Genomic DNA, 6,902 nt, shown 5'->3' on the forward strand with positions numbered 1-6,902 from the left:
CACCCCCCCACCCCCGATTCTCTCTCCCACCCCACTTGGGGGGGGAGTGAGTGACCGGCCGTGTGGGGTTTAGCTGCCTGCCGGGTTAAACCACAACACGCGCATGGGAAGCTTTCGCACAGGGAACGGCAGTAGCAATTGGCCAGGCGGTAGCAACTGCTGCTCTTCTGCTACCTTGCGAGATGGTCGAGCTTATAACCAAACTTACTGACCCCCTTTTTGAGACGTTGCAATAACCAATGTCTCCAAGCAACATCATAAAAGAATGGCAAATAAGAGCTGTATATCCAAAATATGTGATCTATATTGAGCTGAAGGCTTGCTGGAAACAAAATGTGGATTTTAGCTTATTTCTTTGAGCAGCCATAATCACTAAGCTGGCGGGAAAAGAAAGTATTTGATCAATCTACTTTGCTTGTGCATTACCATTAACAAATGTTAGCGCAGAATTTGTTCACAAGGACGAACTGCAAGAGCTTTGCTAACTGGAAAGGACGGGAGGAACCCTGGATCGCAAGCTGGCACCACAGGACAGGTATTTAGGAATACAGTGCCAACTTTCTGCATGAAAACTGCACAAGCCCATGGCTCAGTTACTCCTGATCGATGGGGAATTGGAGATGCTTTGTTTATAATCCCTTCTGGCAGTTTTGGGCTTGCATTTTCTGTCTTCTCTTCTGTAAATACGCAGAGGAGACAGCTGGTTTTACTTTTGGCTTAGTTTATGGTTTTACATAAAATTGAAGAGCTGATTTAATAGAGTCAGAAAAGATGCAATGTGCTCATCACGACCTTTAATTATTTGTGCAGATTTCTAAATTCATTCCCCAGGTTTTCTGCCTCCTAATAGCTTATTGATTCCGTGACTTCTGTGCCATCTTTCATTCTTCTTTGCTATTTTATTAATTCAATCTAAGGAGAAAATAAACCTGTGGAGCCTATATAGCATCCTTCAAGAAGGGTTCGCTTAGCTGCATCCGGCGGGTTTGGCTGAGCAATTAGTTGCCAGCACGGCTCTTCAGTAAGCCTGTTGCATGCTGCATCCCTCCGCGAGTTGTTAGCGGAAGCAGAAATAGCATTTGAGGTTTAGAAAAGAGAAGCATAGGGACACTGCCTTGTGCTGTGCCAAGAAGAGGAGAAAAATCAATATATAACTCACTGAAGATTTGACTCATGCATTTATCACTGTTTTTTTCTAGGTGAGGCTGCCCTGTTTCTGGTTCTCCCAATGGCTCACTGTGTTACCTGTCAGTTGTGTCCTTCCCCAGGGGAAACCAGAGCTCCCCTTGGCTTGTGCAAGCCTTTGCAGAGGTGCTCTGTGATTAGGATTTTGCATTGCAAGCAGCAGCCGAAGGTCACCACCGGCAGCAGGACCGCAAGCAATAGTGATAGACATGCTAAACACAATATGAAAAATCACAGCTCCATGATTAGACCTCAAAGCACCTCATTACAGGCATGTCTGTCCTACAGGTGTAAACTCCTGGAACAGATCTACAGAGACTCAGGTATATATGGAAAACAAGAATTTATCTTCTTGTACAAGAATATAAAGGAAGGGACACTGGCTGTAACAAATACGGAAAATCCAGCTCCATCACACATCACCATGGGAATGAGCCTCCCTTTTCCTCTTTTGCAGCTGCCTCTTGTCTTGCTACTACCTCCAGGTAAGACCCGCAATTCCAGCTTGTCTTCTATTTCATTTATATAAGGTGGCAGTAAAGAATCGATCTCTGAGCACCATGTGCGTCATGCTCCGGGTACATACTAACATGGCTGTTACCAACCAAACTCCTATTGAATCCTGCGCATAGAGATGGAGGCAGAAAATCTCAGAGGTGGACACATTTTCAAACACACAAAATAAAAGGCCTCAGCTTCAGACCGCGTGCCTTCACACATCGCTTTCCAATAGGAGGAGAACATCACCATTACTTTTTTTGTCTTATTTAATCTCCTTCACTGTACACACCTGCTTGTTAATTATGAATTTAAAGGCTAAGTATTTTTCCAACTGCTCTGGGAGAAGCTGTGCTTTCTTGCAAGCTCAGAGCTCCCCTCCACCACATGCACTGGAAACAGCTTTGCACAGAGCTGCAGGCTAAAACGCAAAACTTAGCCTTTCTTTGTGCCCCTCTTGTGCCTCCCCCTTTGCCACGAAAACCTGCCAACTATGTTCAGGCTCTTTGCAAGAGATGGAAAGAAAAAGATGATCAGGCAAATTATAAGGGGGAGATTTTAAAAAGAACAAAGCACCTACTTCTCCCTTCCAAGCAGCTGAAGAAGAGAGGCTTTGCAAGTGTGCTTAAAGCCAACGGGGTGATATGCATTTTCCCAACAATTGGCAAAAGTTACTGTAAAAATCACTCCATTGTTTAGCCAGGAAAAAAACCCAAAGCAGCAGAACAGCTTAAAGCATTGCAACACTCAGGAGATACGAGCTGTATTTCACTACTGCTCATTTCTAGAGCGTAGGTCCAAACCTCGGCTCACGTCAGCGGTACGTCAGGCCCGTGCGGTAAACTGGCAGCCGGGGAAGATGTTTGCAATGCACTACATGAACCAAGTCCCCAGCGTCACGGGGAGAAAACCCTGCTTCCCATCTCAGAGGTAGTTACACTCAGTCTTCTGCACATCTCTCGCTGCTGAAACTGTCCTCATTCTAGCTCATTAACCTGAGTGGATATTGCTTCTTTAAGTGATAATACTAATTGGGAAGTGGTAAAAGGCAAGAGCTATTTTCCCCACACCTACGCAACACGCAGTACACACAATGGAACTGCAGCTCTAGTTTAGGTGGTGCTTTTCATCTAAACTACATCTTGCAGACTGATCTTTGCAGGTCAGGTTTGCATGTCAGCAAAATTACCCACCTGATGGGCAAAGCCTGCTCCAACCCCACGTGTGCCAAACAAGCCTCATTTAAAAGTTAGTCCCACACAAATTCAGCACAGCTCACGTGAAAGGGATTAAACCAGCATTCTCTGATGATAACTGCCAAGCAAGAGTCAAGCAATTGGTAATACCTGATAGGAAATAAGCTCCGGACCAGGGCATTTCTGAAGCAATGCCACGTAGTCACAACAAAACATCGCCTGTGCTGTACAACTCTTACATATTTAAGTGTCTAGAGGTCTCTATTATCTTGTTCTTATTTTAATGTGTGTCCCTCCAAATCATCCGTTTCTTTTCCCTTTCCCTCCCAGCCCACCAAAACTTCTTCCAAAGTAACAGACACTAACAGCCGCCTCTTGAAATCCCTCCGCACACCAGGATCGGTATTTTCCCATGACCACCAATTATTTCCTTCTCCCTCCTTAATTTCTAGAAAAATCTGAAGGGTGCAATTAGACACCAGCTTCTCTGGGAAATCATAATTTTTCCTACCTGCTTTAATTTCCTCTTCTAGCAGATGTAGGTACCGCCTCTTCTTCCCCTTGCAAGTGTGACCTTCTGCCTGCTAGTCTACAACTTCAAAGGCTTCTTGCTTGATCACTGATCAGAAATGCAGCTTTTCCTCCCCGCCTACCTCCAAAAGCACCCAGCACTGCCCAGAAGTTTGCTATTTCATCCTTGGAGCTTGCCACTTGCCACCCTGCGAGCAGCAGGAGAAATTAGATAAGCGCAGTATTATTTTTATAAAGTATTGGATTCTGCTTAGAGAAGAAAGTAAAAGAAAACCCCAAATCCTTGCCCTGTGCCTGAGCTATCGGGGGAGCATTAAATGGGAGGTGGATGTTTAAAACAAAATGGAGGTAAACAGCCTCACCTGGGGCCCCCAACGAGCACCAGCTATTTAATCAATAAGGGTCAGCAGATGCCCTGACCTCAAGCCGAGCCCTGCATCAGTCTGTGAGCAGCCTCAAGGCTCTTCATAAGATTATTCAAGCTCTAACATTGTTCAACACAGATTGGGCCACCCCTTCTTGAAACAACCTGTAGACCTTTGTTTTTAACAGGTGATCAGATTGTCAGGGGCTGTAGGGGGGCGATGAGGGAAATTGCCAGACAGACTGGATGCAATTTTAATCCCTCAGATCAGGAATAAGACCTGCCTGTGAAGGATGAACCTACGGGCTCTGATGAAAAAGTCTCTGCTGCATCTGATAGTGTAAATCTTACTTTGTATTTAAAGTTCTGCACAAATATCCTCTCTGAACTGACCAAAAATCCACACCCCCAGTGACTGGGCTCCTGAACATGCTCTGCAGAGGTGCTAAGGAGGGAAAAAGTTTCCCCAAGTACAGTATAACTTTCTGTATATCTGTTTCCTCTAACTTCCACAATCTCCAGTTCCCTCCATGTACTTTACATGTCTTTTGAAGCATCCCATCTGCAAACCCAATGACCTTAACCTGCTGCTCCCTTGATGAGGAGTTTCCCTGGAAGCAGAGCAGCCTTCTCCACCTTCCTCTGTACCAGAAACTCTCTCCAAAGACACAAGCTAACGAGCTTTCATACAACACTAGAGAAACTGACTCCAAAAATGGGCTGAACTTTACCAACAGCCACCCAGAGCCGGGGCAGCCAGACCAAAGCCGTCCCTTCATCGTGTGAGCAGCTCCAGGTATCCCATCAGTTCTTCAAACAATTTTGGTGTCACTGCTGTTACCTCGGTCCTGCTCTCCTTCCCAAAACCCTTCTTTTTCCTCGGCTTTAGCCTCTGAGCTGCTGATACGCTGCCAAGTGACGCAGTGTTGCTGTCATCTCCAAAGACCTTTTTGAAGCTTAAAAGCAGTAGCTTTGAAATACTTTCTCCTTGATGTGGTCTCCCATTTTGGACTACCAAACAGCCTAGCGCTGACACAAAAGCTTTATATTGCCTCCTGCATACACAGAGCATCTTCCTCCCCCAGTACAGAAGCGTACAGTCTGGTTTAGGGAGATGACTGGATGCATATTAAATCAAATTCAAAGTGCACGTACCTTGGTGCAGTGTCTTCCCATTACCTTCTGAAACCACTGTGCGTTTCAAAGCTCCCAGTTCACACTTTGCTTTGAAACAATTCTCATCATCTTCACAGCAGGTATCCTATGTATCTCACATCCCAAGGAACACTCGGTGCAAAGATTTTATTATTTACTGCTACAGTTGAAGATAATAAATATCTGATTTGACACAGTTAAGTAAAATTGCTTTATCCAGCAACTGACCAAATTGGCCTTCCCTTCACTCACTCATCCCAGCGAGGCTCTGATCTCCAGTTTCTTCATCTGTAATGAGGAGGTACTACGGCTTCACAGGAACGCTGGCAGACCGTTTCAAGATTATCTGATGGAGGCACAAGAGATGTAAAGCATTATATCAGGCATTTCATCTGCTGTCGTTGTGGGCCATGTTAAATGACTGGACATGTTCATAGATATCCTGAACACCAGTATTGTATTTGCGGTCAGAGAAGGGCTGTGATAACCGAATGACTATAGCAAGTATTCTGTACCACTAGTGCCTTGACCCAGGTATTCATTAATAAAGTTTAAGCTGTTCAGAAAAATTTATTATCTGGGCGATAAGTTCAGACTTTGCCTCTTAGCTAGGAAGCTTGTCTCTGAATGTGCTATCAAACCTCAAACGTATTCCACCGTTCAGTTAATAACGGCACCCAATATAAACTCACAACCAACACAAACAAATCATCAAATGCAGTTAGCACGCGTACAGAATACAAGAAAAACAAAGACAACCAAACCTGAAGAAACTATCCTCCTACAGGATCTGGAAAAGTACAAGCAAAGTCATCATTCAAAAATCTAGAAAATAAATAAAAATTATTTAAAAAAAAAACAAGGACAGCCCACCAGAAAGCCATAGGCAGCTTTAGAAATATGGATTATTATTTCATTTGTTTAGAGGGTTCATGTTACAGCTGTGCTATGCAATTATTTTACCACAAACCATTACAAATAAAAACCCTGTTACGAAAAAATCTAAGTATTGACTTGCAAAAACTAACAGGAGTCTAACAACAACAACAAAAAAGCACATACAGGAAAGGTCTTAATTATTGGAGATGAAACTTTTAACATTTCAAGTTGATTAAAACAGCAGGGATTTCAAATTCAGTCCCCACCATATAAATAATTTTCTCATTTGTAGCTTGTTCAGGTTTTACAGCTCCGCACACAGGTGCTGCACTGCGAGGTGTTTATTGACTTCAGCTGAGCTGAAGCTCAACACCCACCACCAAGGAGACACAGCGGGGCTTTGCTGCCCAAGTCACGGGCTTTAGCAAGCAGCCGGGCTTGCAGGTCCTGAGGCTGCATGCATTTGAGAGAAAGGTAACGAAGGGCAAGTAATTCTTCATGTAGTATTTTTATTTTTACTAAAGAAAACTAAATTTTAACTCCTTTGGCCCCTCATCACGCTGTTTATTCATGCACTCTTGTGTCACTGCTGTCTGCTTAGACCAGAAACGCTTTGGGGCTGGGACCATTACTGCAATGGGTTTGCACAGCGCCAAAGAAAATGGAGGCTCAGCCTTTGCTGGTCCTATGCTAAGAAACATTATTAGCAGCCAATTAAAAAGTGCTGTTTTCACTGTGCGGGGGACTCTCTGCGTGTTAATGAAAGCTGCAAATCTTATCAGACAATCATGAAGGAACCAGCAGTAAAACCATGTTTCCCTAAACAAGCATCTTCCAAGGTTGCAAAAATCTTTCTCTACAATAAATGCTCTGAACTTGACCACTGCACCATCTTGTGGGCTCGAGCGTCAGGAGGTAAAACAGGGCAAATGTTATCTTCTCTCTTCCTGAATTAGAGTACAGGAACACAAAGTGCTTACTGTTTTTTGAATATGTCCTTGCATGCTCTAAATCAAATTCCGTCTGTTAAATTCTTAAAATTTTAAGTAGTATTGGGATTGGTTCATAACACTTGGGCTAAAATTGATTTTAAG

The sequence above is a fragment of the Pygoscelis adeliae genome, unplaced genomic scaffold (assembly GCF_000699105.1).
Source record: "Pygoscelis adeliae isolate BGI_AS28 unplaced genomic scaffold, ASM69910v1 Scaffold331, whole genome shotgun sequence".
Taxonomy (NCBI): domain Eukaryota; kingdom Metazoa; phylum Chordata; class Aves; order Sphenisciformes; family Spheniscidae; genus Pygoscelis; species Pygoscelis adeliae.